Consider the following 13,330-nt stretch of genomic DNA (forward strand, 5'->3'; position numbering starts at 1 on the left):
TGTAAATAATATAAACCATTCTCACGACTTGCCATGTATGCCGTAGAAAAGTTATTTAAGGAGAATTTTCACTTATTTATGGTATTTCAAGCTCCCCGTAAATAAAATATATATATATTTTTTTTATAAATAATGCACCCTTAATTAATTCCAGTTAATCATCCATTACCTATAATTCACATCATTTTCAGCTATAATTCAATTCAATTCAATTCAAAAAACATACATATCCCATTAAATATATCAAAAGAGTTAAAACATTTTTACAATTCATCATTTATCAATGTTCCAAAACAGAAAGTACATCCATTTGTCAAGAAAATCATCAATTTCTTAACACTTCTGTTGAAATATTGATAAACCTTCTAGCACTTGAGTTTCAGTCTGCACTTGTCAAAAAACCACTTCACTATACAAAATCCAAGGAAGTAGCTGCAAAATCCACGGTACAAAATCCAAGAAAGTAACTGCATCACACAAGTCTCAAATTCAGAATGCTAATAAAAAAAGGAAATAACAAGATTATCATTTATGAATCAAACACAAACATTTTTATATATTTAAATTTTTTTTCTGGTGCTTCTCAGATCTGTATATTTGCTTTTTTGCTGTGTTTTTTCATAGGATTAAAACATAAAATTCATAAATACTCTCTGCTTTGGATATTGGATTAGCAAGAACCTCTGTATCTAATTGATGGATAATGTCTATGACTTTTTCTTTTTTTCTTTTTTAATGATTCGTATTGATTCAGGAACTCTCATGCACGAATTTATGCTAAATTGTTTATATACTGTGCTGATGTTAATTTTATGATTTCTTCATACACTCTAACTGCAACAAGATCAGGGGATAAATAACAAGGACTGCACTTAATTTGAAAGATTTGTCTAGTTTTCGTTGTATATGATATTAATGCTAAGGGTGTGTGGTTAATTGGGTTTAGATAGGAAAAAAGGCTATAACAATTAATCCATATATAATTCACGCAACAGGCCATTAAAAATTCGTATTAACATTCTATATTCATTGAATTATTGCAAACTAACATTTATGGGTTGGAATAACCCCGGTCCCTAGATATTTAATACTCTCTCGTCATTCAAGTCAAAGTAAAAAAGTATTGTCAAAATTCTATTGAACACCTCAACTAATTTTATTTGAAAAAGAATATAAAATATATCCAAAAATAATGTCTCTGCAACATGACATGTGCAACCGATTAATTTCAACTAGTTGCACTTTAAAACCTTTCAAAAATCTCAAAACAAGGTTGAAAAATTTCCAATGGATTAGATTCTGTCACATGACAGAATCTAGAGAGTTCATAAACCAGGTGGAGAACTTCCAACTTGATCTCTTGACCACAAATCACAAAGCAAATGAAGGTAAAAAATATATTCACCACCCTCAACCATGTATGTAGGAATATGCATTAATGTAGGAAAATAATAGAATCTAGCTTAACTTTCTAACTCATCTACACTTCTACCTTGAAAAAAAAAATGTTAGCTAATTCATGACAGGTTCGGGTTGGATTTTGGGTTGCTAAACATGGATGAATCCAAGCCTAGACCAAATTCCAAATAACACTGCCAAAACCCCAATTTTTTTGGATTGGGCTTTGGGTTTGCCCCGCCGAGTTATAGTCTTTGTCATAGGATCAGGTCCTCTCAGAAGTTGTACCCAAAAAAAATAGATAAATAATTGGAAAAAAAAAACGGAGAACTCAATAAATGTTACAATGTAATGCACCTTATTTTAACTTTTTTCAAACATTTTATATTAGACACTACTCCCCTATTATAGCTGTGATCGTCTCCTCATCCTAGCTAACTAGTTTGTTCTTGTATAGACACAACATATCTTATATTTTTAATATATTGAATGTTTGAAATTATTCTACTGGGATTGATTCTCAAGAATTAGATATACTTCTTATAATTATTCCCTGCATTCATCGGTGGTGAGTTCTTCTTCGACCACATCGACCATTTGACCTTCTTCAGCTTCAGGTTTCTGATTATCATCTCCAACAATTGTGAGTTCTTTCTACTTTTCCATGAAGGCCCCTCTTTCTCTCTCTACACATATACATGTATAAACTTATATCACTTTCTACTTTTCCAGAGACCGATGTGGTGGATTTATTTTTGTTTTGATGGCTATTGTTAGATTTGGTTTAAAGCTTATTTTATTGTTTTGTATATGATGAATTTTTTCTTTTTTTTTTTTCTTTTGTTTTTTGGAAGTTTTTAAAAAGAGAACATGGTGATGATGTTGATACCAAAGAAAGAACATGGTGCATGTGGTCCAAAAAATAATATAAAAAAATAAATAAATAAAATTAGTGTATTAGGGACGGTACATGCTGTCCTCAAAATTATATGCATCAGGGACGTTCATAAAAACTGACCTTAATATATAAAGTATTAGGGACAATCTCTACCGTCCCTAAAATTTATTAGGGACGGTATTATTTGGGACAATAAATACTGTCCTTAAAAGTTGAGTTTTTTAGTCACAGTCATATTTTACTGTCCCTAAAGCTCTTTTGGCACGCAACAATTAGGGACGGACAGAATTTCTTTTCAAAATCTTGCTTCATTTTATAAACAACATATCAACAACTTCTCCTTCACAACAATCAATCAAAACCTCTACATACGATGATCCCATACTCCCATGCTTTCAATATTTTAAAACAAGAAATAAAAATGGCCTCCACACGGGCCGATGTACCAATAATGTAATAAAGTTCAAGATACATCACAAAATTGGTCACTTAAAGGCATGTGACCTCCCTAAGTATGAGTATAAAAAACATTAAAATTGTGCAATCATAAAAGAAGCTTAGTATTTGACCTTTGTTGTAAACTGGAACCATAGAAATTCTGATTCTTCTACTCCTAATGAATTGGTGATAATCAATCCTGTCAGGAAAAAATATTTCAAAAATGTAATGCCAACAAATACATAAAAAATCAGATCGTACGACTAATTTAAGAAATATAATAATAAGTTAATGAATGACTAATTGACCTGAATAATTTTCACATATTTCTTAGGCCATACAACTAAGCTTGTGTTAGCATCACGAAGATAAAAATTTCCATTTAGGCTTGCTCGATACAAAGGACAGTCGCTGACCAAGATATCATCAAAGAAACCTATAGAAAAATTATTTATATTCGCACATAAAAGAAACCTCCTGCACTCCACTCCCTAGACCTTACCATAATTTATTTATTTATTTATTTATTTTATTTTTTATGGATTAATATTTGTTTAAGGTAGCTAATATTGCTATAAAAATAGACTAATTAACAAGAAAAAAGGAAAGTTGATAAGAACACAAGTGTCTCCCAAGGCACAAGAAAGCAAAACAGTTCTACATGTTTCATCAATTCACAAGAGTCCGTACATAGTTCTTTAAGGTAGCTGGGTGGAGCAACACATGGCATTTCATGATCCCATATTATAATTCTTAGCTCCTAAGTTTTTAAACTCATTAATCTCGTAATTAATTAACATAAGACTTGATATTTAAACAGGTACTAAAGCTCAAGGAACAGCTCATTGAGGCAGAGAAGGAGATACAAAGGCTACTGGAGCGATCGGATGGGGTTTCAAGCAACAGTCCGAGTTCATCATTCTCAATGGATGCATTGGAGCCCCCTTTTCTGAGAATTCGGGATGTAAGGATTGGAAAATTTCTTGTATTTGTTGGTTCTAAGTGAGGTTTGCCTTTTTAATGTCAAATGTTAACCAAAAGGGTTCATGGTTATTCTATCTATATTGGTATCACAAGGGCAATTCAGGGGCATTTCAGTCATTATACTCATGAGTGTGTATGTGTTATACTCTTACTATATGCTGCAATACACCACAGAGGTTATTATCAGGTATATATATACATCACAGCCATTGCAGTAATATATATCCTTGTTAAGGGCAATTCTGGTATTTCTTAGTATTTTCATTGTGCAATAAAAGACCCCCCTACATTGAGCCACATGAACAGTGGTCCTAGAGTGATAGGATAATAACAGAAAAATGAAGCTCTTAATTGTATCAGCATTGTACAATGACAATGTAGGCTGCAGAAAAAGGTGGTTTGTGTGATACAAGCTAGGGCTGCACTGGGGTTGTTTGGTCTATTCAGTGTATACAATGTCAGATTATATTAGTATCTACAATTGGCCAGTGATGGAGAATACTCATCCACACTAGGGCAACAATTTCTTGATATATATATGCTGTTAAAGCAGCAGCAAAAGGGTGTACAAGAGAGAACTTGAAAATAAGCTTTAGAGCTGAGAGTGTGCACTTTTTGAGAGCCAAAAATGAACCTCATGAGCTGAAAATGAAAAGGTCCTCGAAAGCTAATAGTTCAGGATGATTTCAAAGTGATTCTTTGAAGAGTTGTGCTGTGTTTGAGCTCTGGAATCAACATACAAAGGTGCTAATCTAATGAAGACTATAAGGGGCTGTGAAGCTGATTTTATGGTGAAAAATGAGACTAAGAAAGTGAAAATTTGTTGTGGCTATTTCTTAAACTAGAACAAGGGGTGAGCAAGTGTATCTTGGTGGTTTATATCAGCTGAAGTCATTTGGGAACACATATCAAAGCTGGTATAGAATCTCATATCTCAAACCCTCAATTTAACTTGTTTTTCTGGTTTATACTGTTGGAACTGAGTTTATCATGATATAATCTTGCTGTACTATGCTTGTACATCATCTGAGCATGATTGTATTGATGATTTGAAGCTGTTGAAGTTGATTATAAACCAGAAAATTGGTTTGTTCTTGTTTTGACCTCATAAACCTCACTAAATAAGGTTTTCAGTTTAAAAAGCCTGCTGAGTGTGTGCTGTGACTGAAATTCAACTGTTTCATTGCTATGTTCTTTATCTGTGTAATGGTAATTTGATATTACATGACTAAGAAAATCAAAAACAAAAGAATGTAGCTGAGAAATCAATTCAATTACAATTAATTATTACATTTAGGAAAAAAAATTATTACATTTTGGTTGGTTCAGATTTATGTAAGTCAGGGTTCATGCCAATTGCAATTAATTATTAGTGCATTACACCATAAAATTTCGTTGCATCCAGTGACACGACAATAGATAATCAATTCCACCAAACATAAGTGTGTGATTGCAATAAAAGGATCTTTACCTTCAAGCTCTACCATTGCCTTCTTTATCACAGGCATGAATTTACCTGCAAAAGAAATTGATTTTACAGAAAAGAGTTGGAATTTTTAGTACAAAAATTAACACGAAAGATTCAATTCAACTAACAAAATCGGCCTCAAGATTGTGGAATTTCCATTTATATTCTCCTAAAGGAAAATTTCAGGATGGGGGTAAAGACAACTGCAGCTCCACCTATTTTCAGAGAGTTGCTTAATGCCGTTGTTGCCACTCCCTCCCTACTAGCGTTCTTCCTTTGTCTTCTCTAAAGAAGGGCAAGGTTTGGATGTGCTCTAGATGCCCTTCATAATGCAATTTTTTTTTTTTCCCCCACTAAGGATGTAAAGAAAATTATATATATATATATATATATATATATATATCAATAAAGATTATAGTACAATTATTATCTTTCTTCCACCCTAACAAAATTAAACTGCAAATGGTTATTTTTCCAATTAACTAGCTTTCAGAAATATTGTTCTTCTAAAGTCATATATACTCCAATTAACCTCATCTATTGGTCACATTTTGGTTACATTTTTATCTTACAATGGTCTGACATAATTATTGACCTTTTCTCTACCTTCCCATTTTTCTTAGAAATGCTTTTTTCTATTTTTGATTTCTACATATGAAACTTTTTTAGTAAGTTTTAGTGAATCATTCCCATCTCTAATTCTACAATTCCTTCAACATCTATATAATGCTACAACATCTGTATAATGGTATTATGTTCTCTGTTATGTCCCTTCTCATTCAATTTCCTATCATTTATTTTTTCTTATTCATTTTTATTGGCTTCTTCTAGCATGTCGAGTACTCAGACCCATACTCCAAAAGATGCACCTTGTTCCATTCACGTTATGTCCACCCTGGTGCAATTTTCTATAGAACAGATTTGATAGCTATTATAGATAAAAAAAAACCACATAACAAGAAAGACATATCAAGAAAAAACAAATGCATGACCGATTGTAAACTATTACCACCAGTTTTCTGTGTAGTATAACATAAACATAAAAATTACGTTCACAATATATAAATACATATCCATGCTAAAAAGACATGTCTAAGTTGGTTAGTAGAGGATTAATGTACCTTAGGACTAATAATTCTCAAATGGTCTTATTTCGAACTTCTTCAAGTTTCTTCAAAATCTCTGTTGGAGTTATGTCCAATTCATTTGCAATTTTTCATTGCAGATCCAGCGGCAATGCTAGGAACTGCTCACACAAATCTCTATCAATCACATCCTACAAAACCATTTCAAAATTTCAGTTTTGTTCCAACATTAATTGGAAAGACCGAGCAGGAAAAAATGAATGCCAAATTTTCTCAACATATTCGAATAATTAAGATGCAAAATTACTAAGATACATGTTGCCACTTAAAAAATAATAATAATAATAAATAAAACAATAATATGATGCCAGCCCAGGCATTCAATATAATGAACTATTATTAATAGTGGTGGTATCATCATCAGCAGCAGCAGTTCTAAGCACTGGCCAATACCTCTAACTGGAACTGTTTTAGTTCAAGTTTGACATGCTAACACTCAACTAAACACACTGGAAATGTGTCAAATCTTTGAAAAAAATAATTAATAATAATAAACACAGTTGTTTCTTCCCATTTTCTATTGGAAGACTCAAATCTATGTGACCTATGAAGAACAAAAGCTTTTGCAAATAAGCCATTTCCATAGTGTATGGTTGATACTAAAACGTTTGTATAGGTCTCCAACACTACTTCAATGTATCAATACATTGAGAACATATGTTTTTGATTTTTAATAGTTCTTTAATAATTAAAGACCCAAGTCAAAACATATCTTTAACATTGATAAGCAGACTTCTTAGTGAATCATTCCCATCTATAATTTTACAATTTATATAATTTGCTTCTAGAGATGTGTGTGAGAATGGGATTATGAAAACACTTTTATCATTGTCATATATAGTGAAGGCTTCACTATTTATTCTTCTTGGGACTTAAGAAACTGAATATTTTATCATAACCATTCCAAATAAATGAATAAAATATATCATTCATTATAAATATTCAACTCAAATTCTACATTCCAACTAAATATTAGTTGCCGCCAACTCAAAATAACATCTAATTTTCAAGTATCATCACTCCGCCATAACAAATGTAGGAAATATACCTCAAAAAAATTAGTCACATCTAAGAACAAATAACAAACTTCATTAACCAAAACCAAAACACAAAATTAAACAAATATTTAAAGGGCAAAACTCATGTGCACCATAAATAACCATTCAGTATGTAAAAAGACTTGTCTAGTACACCAATGTTCATTTAACTAATGTATTAACTATAATCTATACACCATTGTTGAAAACAACATCCATGAACCACCAAAACTTAGTTAAAGCACCTCCATGTGTGAAGTCAGCCTGGCACCTATGTAATTTACAAAAAATTTTATTCCAAATGTAAATATATACACTCAAACAAAGCAATATTTAGACATGCATAAATAATAAATCTCTTTAATCTAATTAATAAAATAAAATCCCCAGCAAGGCTTAACATAATAGCCAAGAAAAGCTCTCTATCTCATTAAAATCTTAGTTCCTCAAATAAGTACGAATCAACCAACTATATGAAAAGTAGCAACCCATACCACCACCAAAACTAATATTAATTACTCAAATAAGTTTCATTCTTAGCTAAATATTCAAACTTAGCAGGCAAGAATTTTTAAAAAAAGAAATGCCCATAAATACAATCAATATGGAAATATGGACAACATCTATCATTCTTCTTTCACTTTCAAGAATACAAATGAAACTAACTCATGAAATTAAAAATCTACCACAAAATGTTGATCTTCAAGATCAGTTGAGTTGGATATTAAGTGTTGAACTTCTAAATAATTGAGAATTGGGTAGTAAATACAATGTATGCAGGTGGGAGATCAGAGCAAGTGGTAGTAAATGCAATGTATGCAAGTGGAACCTAAAATGTGTTATTTATTGTATATGCATATATTTTTAAAATCTCTAAGTTTTTAGAGCAGATGGGAAAATTCATGAACCTTCACAACATGGATTGTTTTCGCACCGCTCACTGTTAAGCTTCTTTCCATGTTTATATGTCTATATGGTCCAGCATTGGTCCTGAATCTTTATGGTCATTATCCATAATAAATTTAGGGATACGTTGGAAATAAAATAGCAAGTCCTAATTAGAATTTCTGATTGCTAATGAACTGCATTGCTGAATATGTTTTAGAGAGAGAAATTCTTATATGTTGTATAATATTCATGCAGTACTTGTAATATCAAGTTTCTGGGAAGGTAAAGAGAGCATTTCAATTATCACAACTCACATACATTAGGGACTTTGATGAATGTTTGTTTTAATTTTGCCCATGCCAGTAGGGTTTGAAACCCGTCTTCTTCTTCTTCTTCTTCTTTTTTTTTTTTTTTTTTGAATGTTGGTACCTATTTTCTACCTAGTTGGATACTCTCAATCTTCTATAGTTCTATTTGATACTTTTGACAATACATAACACATTAGAGAAGGCTATTAGATAGAACATGTGTCCATCTAAGTTGAATACACAAAGAATATCTTTTAATTTTTAAGTTTTACTAAGTAATAGACAACGAATATCTTTAGCAACCAATTGGAATTGAGCATTTTAGGAGTAGATCCAAAACTGCTTGCAAACTCAGAAAATAATAATGAAAATCAGAAATTTTGAAATGGGACAACACTTAATTTCAGTAAAGGGAAGAACAAGAACAAAAAGGATAGCAAAATATATTTTTAATGATATCATTAGATCTTTGATTAAATTTTTCTGTCTTCTTTTTTTTTTTTTTTTTTTGAATTTATGTTATACAGAAATTTCATTTATTGATATGATTCTAATATTAAGAAGAAAAGACTGAGAAATGAAAGAAAAACTCCCAAACAGAGTACCAAAAATGTAATTAATGTGAAAACCTTTGGCATCTACCTACATACCATCATAAGAAACAAAGAAATGAAACATGAAAATTAAATAAGATGAAATAATTGTTATTCCAGGTCATCACATCCCCAACCCAACTCCGAACAATCAAACTCCAAAAAACAAGCATATCTATTCCATAGAATTATATAAATGTAGGCAAAAAAAAAATTTCTTCATAAATACGCAATACAATCAATGTTATGGGAAAATTTATTCCATTATCAGTTAAATTGAAATCATCTCATAGGATAGGAAATTCAACAAATTGTATACAAATATAAAAAAATAATGGAAATTTAGGTTTTGACCTGGTGGCGGCTGTGAACGTTGTTGTAGTATGGATAGGGGTGCTAGAGAGGCGATCGCGAAATCCCACCGAGAGAAAGATAGCATTCTGAAATATGCCCCAGATCTCTTCGATTCTCCGACCAAACTGAAACCGCAGTATTTTGAAAGAGATAAAAGAAAATAAGAGTACTCGAGAGAGAACTAGAATGAGGCAGCGCTTGAAAGTCTTGAATGAGGGTAGAAATACGACAAGTATGCAAATCAAGGCGAACGAAGGTTGTGGTCAGTGGAATCAAGGACTGTGGCGGTCGGCGTATCATGTTCTAGGGCTTCTCTTTGCGAAATGACTAAAGAAAAATTAGGGGGAATTGGTTTTTGTTTTTGTTTTTTCAAGGTTTCCCATGTGAGTAAGGGGGGGTTTTGGTGGGAATAAACATTTTCTTCTCTAGGTGGTATAAACAAATAGGTCGCTCAAATAGATCAAATCAAGAATCAGTTCACAGACGCACACACATATATACAAACATATGTGCATAAAAATGTATAGATATAGAGAAAATTTTGTGAAAAAGATTAGACTGATAATGGAAAGGATGAGAGGCAACTACAACAAGGTACGTACCGTCGTCCATGGTGGCTCGATTCAACTTCAATTTTTCGTCGCTGGTTGAAAACCCTAACTTCTTCGCTGGTCGCTGACGGAATGATCGACACCGTCCGGAGTCCAATCTGAGAAAGATGAGTTTAGGAAATCAAGCTTTCTTTCCTCAAGTTACTGCCACCAACACGGTTCGTCCAAAGAAATCGATAGATGAAAGATTCGGGTCTCTCTCTTTCCACACTCTCGTTGAAGCTTCGGGGAAGAAAAACTCTGAAATGGGTTTTTTCTTTTTTTCTTTTTTTGTCTGCCTATTTGCTTTGGCACTTTGGCGGGGGAGTGAAATTTTTTCGGTGGGAAAGTATGTTGGTGGGCTTTTTCCTTGTTTGGCCGGCTATTTTGGTGGAACTTATTTGAGGCGCAAAAAAGGCGCCTTAAGTGTGAAATTTATTCACGGGCTCTTTAATACACCGTAAAAGACTTAAATTCATTTTTTTAAATATATTTTTTAAGTAATTTTATTAACTGTGCCTATTCAATTTGGTGGGCAAGTGTTATTGCTTATTTACCGGGGGAAAAAAAATGCCTTAAATGTGAAAGTTTTCAACGAGGAACATTTATACTGTTAAAAGTGTACAAATATGCCGTAGATATATCTAAATATTCACGACCTCTTTAATACACCGTAAAAACATTTTTCTACGACGATTTTACTAAATCCTCGTGGAAGCATGTCCTCTAACGTAACAATTACGAGGATTCTTTTAAAAACTCCGTAAATGATGGTAATCACGAGGCAAAATAAAGAGGCCCCGTAAATACTATGTCGTAAAAGCCCACATTTCTTGTAGTGACTTTTAACATTTTCATTGATCAAATTTTATAAAATGATAATTTTATTTTTATTTTTAATAAAATATAAAATAATATAAAATATTTTTATTTTTAATAAAATATAAAATAATATATTATTATAATACAAAAGTATTATTGACTCTTCATATTTAATATCACTTTTTTGCAGCTGACCAATAAGTTTAGGCCGATCGATAAGTTTAGGAGATGTCAAAAAAAAAAAAAATTAATAATAATTTATCTAAATTTTAGAAAAAGTCAATGTAGTTTACCCTTACATAATTACCAAGGTTGAATCGCATCAAACCTTCTCTTTTGTCAGATTCGTGAGTGAAATGGAGATGTTCGACTTATGTGGCCACTGAGAATAGAGAGGACAATAATTCATTTTGTCAAGCATATGGGAAAATTGTCATTATCCATTATCGTACTTTTGATATGGAGCTGTGCTATACACACGGATCCAACTATTAATATCGTGAAATCTTTCTTGACTGCAATTAATATTTTTCGTTATATATTACATTTAAGAGCCTAAATTTCGTCATTAAACAATATTGTGATCCCATTAAGCATAATGATGATGAATGAGCAAATAATGTATTAAGTTTTCAATATGTTTAATGGGATCACATTAAGCATAATGATGATGATCATCATATTAATTATAGTTTTCAATATAATGATGATAGAACAAATAATAGAAAAACTTAATACATTATTTGCTTCCTAGTCATCATATTCTCTTTATCAAATTTAATCATCTTTGATGATGGCAAGACATGTCTATATAGGAGTTACGCATCATAAAAGCATCCTACCAAAGTAAAACAAAAAATCTTGCAAAGAAATACAGAACTTGACAAATGACACTACCACATTTTTTTTAGTACCAATTTAAATATTCTTCTTACGCAGTTTATATAGAAGTATTGGAGCTACTAAATTTGTCTCTCAAATCTGTTTATTTAAATTTTTTTTTTTTTTTTTTTTTTTTTTTTTTTTTTTTTTTTTGGGTTTTAAGGAAATTAATCATTTTCAATGGTGGCAGGACTCGCAGGGCATGTCCATATATACAAGCTATGTTGGATAGAAGTGCAATCCGTGACTAATGACCCCATAATTCATTTCTTAAACACAAATTTAAATCAGATAAGGGAATCATACCTTGGATCTTTGTGGAGAATAGATGGATGGTCCATGGTGAGTCATACTTTCGTCTTTAATTACCTGTATTATTGCACTATATTAATTTTTAAAGCATAGACAACATATATTGTCTTTGTATTATCTTCCTAATTAAAATCACTTGACAGTTGACAGGTAAATTAGGTATGATTACATGTATATAGGTTGGTGGTATCCGCCCATAGTTTGAAGGCCTTTGATACAAACATGGTTATACATACACAAACACACAAACACACACATGTGTGCATGTCTGTGTGTGTGTGTGTGTATATATATATGGAGGTATGTATGCAAATGGTTTGTTATTTGTGATTAATCAGTGTTTCAATGATAAGGGTGTCTCACTAGGCCTCCCCCATTTGCGCCTAGATTGTTGCAATTTTATGTCACTAATGAGATTGGGACCTCAATATCAGTATTTAACTAGGGTCAGGTAGGGACAGGGTAAGGTTTATGTTAGGGAGATGGTTATTGACCACTGCTAGCTTGTTGCCAAACAAAAAATGGCCAAATAAATTGCAACAGCCAACAAAAATAATGCATTTTTGTTTGCTGGTCTCATGTCTAGTTGAACCATGTTTTTCTTGTTCGACATTATGGGCTATGGAATTAGGGCTACCCTTCTCCTAACTGGTTTAGTTTAATCCCTTTAAGGAGCCATTAGTAAGAGAAAAAAGTTGTAAAAGGTTGTTTTCATTGAGCTTGTGCTCTTCCTACTTGATCCAATGGCTAATGGCGCGAGTTTATAGTCCAATTTTGTTAGTTATATGCAACGTTTGATCAATCCAAGTTAAAGTAGTGTATTTCCAGTTTTAGATTGTTCACTAGCCTGTTGAGCCAAGCAACTTCTTAATCAGGCTTAAATTGAAAATGTCAACAAGTTTATAACTTGGAATTTTCACATTCTTACTGGCTAAAATGCTATTTTATGGTAAACGAAGTTGTAGCAATTCCAAGAGCCCACACCAAAACCAAATTAGAAATTGTTGCCTTAGTCTCTATCCATGAAATATCAGACAGGGACATCCAGTCTGCTTGTTTAATTTACCAAATTATGTATCTATTTTGGTTTCAATTCCATTATATACCTGGTGTGTTTTATTTAATGGACTGTATACACTTAATTATATATCTATACTAAGTTATAACATAGTAAATTGATTCTGTTTTCATTCCCAGAATTCTACTATCTCTA

The 13,330-nt window shown here is 32.0% G+C and overlaps 1 long non-coding RNA gene across 3 annotated transcripts; it reads right to left on the minus strand.

Annotated features, from left to right (window-relative positions):
- Window positions 1-207: 207 nt before the first annotated feature.
- Window positions 208-10,466, minus strand: LOC132274998 (uncharacterized). 3 transcript variants are annotated; one of them, XR_009470571.1, is made up of 6 exons: window positions 10,114-10,465; window positions 9,512-9,636; window positions 6,308-6,462; window positions 5,190-5,234; window positions 2,866-2,933; window positions 208-467 (listed from the first exon to the last, which is right to left on the minus strand). It is a non-coding gene; the product is annotated as an uncharacterized LOC132274998 (long non-coding RNA). The 3 variants fall into 3 exon arrangements; XR_009470572.1 differs by lacking the exon at window positions 9,512-9,636 and having other exon boundaries at window positions 10,114-10,466; XR_009470570.1 differs by lacking the exon at window positions 10,114-10,465 and having other exon boundaries at window positions 9,512-10,107.
- Window positions 10,467-13,330: the final 2,864 nt, after the last annotated feature.

This window comes from Cornus florida, unplaced genomic scaffold, assembly GCF_030987335.1.
Source record: "Cornus florida cultivar Cherokee Brave unplaced genomic scaffold, ASM3098733v1 CherokeeBrave_3.0.0_Hap2_Chr09, whole genome shotgun sequence".
NCBI lineage: Eukaryota > Viridiplantae > Streptophyta > Magnoliopsida > Cornales > Cornaceae > Cornus > Cornus florida.